This window comes from Perkinsus marinus, assembly GCF_000006405.1.
Source record: "Perkinsus marinus ATCC 50983 genomic scaffold scf_1104296945782, whole genome shotgun sequence".
Lineage (NCBI taxonomy): Eukaryota > Perkinsozoa > Perkinsida > Perkinsidae > Perkinsus > Perkinsus marinus.
The window spans coordinates 1-1,276 of NW_003211070.1; the positions used below are offsets into that span (position 1 = coordinate 1).

General features: G+C 49.7%; 8 non-coding genes across 8 annotated transcripts; all 8 read right to left on the reverse strand.

The window, feature by feature from the left end:
• Positions 1–6: 6 nt before the first annotated feature.
• Positions 7–79, reverse strand: Pmar_PMAR004608. The gene has a single exon. It is a non-coding gene; the product is annotated as a tRNA-Val (tRNA).
• An 89-nt stretch (positions 80–168) lies between these two features.
• Positions 169–241, reverse strand: Pmar_PMAR004609. Its single transcript has one exon. It is a non-coding gene; the product is annotated as a tRNA-Val (tRNA).
• An 89-nt stretch (positions 242–330) lies between these two features.
• Positions 331–403, reverse strand: Pmar_PMAR004610. The gene has a single exon. It is a non-coding gene; the product is annotated as a tRNA-Val (tRNA).
• Positions 404–492: 89 nt separating this feature from the next.
• Positions 493–565, reverse strand: Pmar_PMAR004611. Its single transcript has one exon. It is a non-coding gene; the product is annotated as a tRNA-Val (tRNA).
• An 89-nt stretch (positions 566–654) lies between these two features.
• On the reverse strand, positions 655–727 carry Pmar_PMAR004612. The gene has a single exon. It is a non-coding gene; the product is annotated as a tRNA-Val (tRNA).
• An 89-nt stretch (positions 728–816) lies between these two features.
• Positions 817–889, reverse strand: Pmar_PMAR004613. Its single transcript has one exon. It is a non-coding gene; the product is annotated as a tRNA-Val (tRNA).
• An 89-nt stretch (positions 890–978) lies between these two features.
• Pmar_PMAR004614 lies at positions 979–1,051 on the reverse strand. The gene has a single exon. It is a non-coding gene; the product is annotated as a tRNA-Val (tRNA).
• Positions 1,052–1,140: 89 nt separating this feature from the next.
• Pmar_PMAR004615 lies at positions 1,141–1,213 on the reverse strand. Its single transcript has one exon. It is a non-coding gene; the product is annotated as a tRNA-Val (tRNA).
• Between the last annotated feature and the right edge of the window lie 63 nt (positions 1,214–1,276).

Genomic DNA, 1,276 nt, shown 5'->3' on the forward strand with positions numbered 1-1,276 from the left:
AAGCTATACCAGGAGCGAGGATTGAACTCGCGATCTTCTGCGTGTAAGGCAGACGTCATAACCACTAGACCATCCCGGCGACGGAACCTTTGAACCAAGCTCACTCCAGCCAGTGAGTCATATATTGACTGTTCAGATCCGGCATGTCATATGCATAGGAGTAAGCTATACCAGGAGCGAGGATTGAACTCGCGATCTTCTGCGTGTGAGGCAGACGTCATAACCACTAGACCATCCCGGCGACGGAACCTTTGAACCAAGCTCACTCCAGCAAGTGAGTCATATATTGACTGTTCAGATCCGGCATGTCATATGCATAGGAGTAAGCTATACCAGGAGCGAGGATTGAACTCGCGATCTTCTGCGTGTAAGGCAGACGTCATAACCACTAGACCATCCCGGCGACGGAACCTTTGAACCAAGCTCAATCCAGCAAGTGAGTCATATATTGACTGTTCAGATCCGGCATGTCATATGCGTAAGAGTAAGCTATACCAGGAGCGAAGATTGAACTCTCGATCTTCTGCGTGTAAGGCAGACGTCATAACCACTAGACCATCCCGGCGACGGAACCGTTGAACCAAGCTCAATCCGGCAAGTGAGTCATATATTGACTGTTCAGATCCAGCATGTCATATGCGTAGGAGTAAGCTATACCAGGAGCGAGGATTGAACTCGCGATCTTCTGCGTGTAAGGCAGACGTCATAACCACTAGACCATCCCGGCGACGAAACCGTTGAACCAAGCTCAATCCAGCAAGTGAGTCATATATTGACTGTTCAGATCCGGCATGTCATATGCGTAGGAGAAAGCTATACCAGGAACGAGGATTGAACTCGCGATCTTCTGCGTGTAAGGTAGACGTCATAACCACAAGACCATCCCGGCGACGGAACCGTTGAACCAAGCTCAATCCAGCAAGTGAGTCATATATTGACTGTTCAGATCCGGCATGTCATATGCGTAGGACTAAGCCATACCAGGAGCGAGGATTGAACTCGCGATCTTCTGCGTGTGAGGCAGACGTCATAACCACTAGACCATCCCGGCGACGGAACCGCTGAACCAAGCTCAATCCAGCAAGTGAGTTATGTATTGACTGTCCAGATCCGGCATGTCATATGCGTAGAAGTAAGCTATACCAGGAGCGACGATTGAACTCGCGATCTTCTGCGTGTAAGGCAGACGTCATAATCACTAGACCATCCCGGCGACGGAACCGTTGATCCAAGCTCAATCCAGCAAGTGAGTCATATATTGACTGTTCAGATCCGG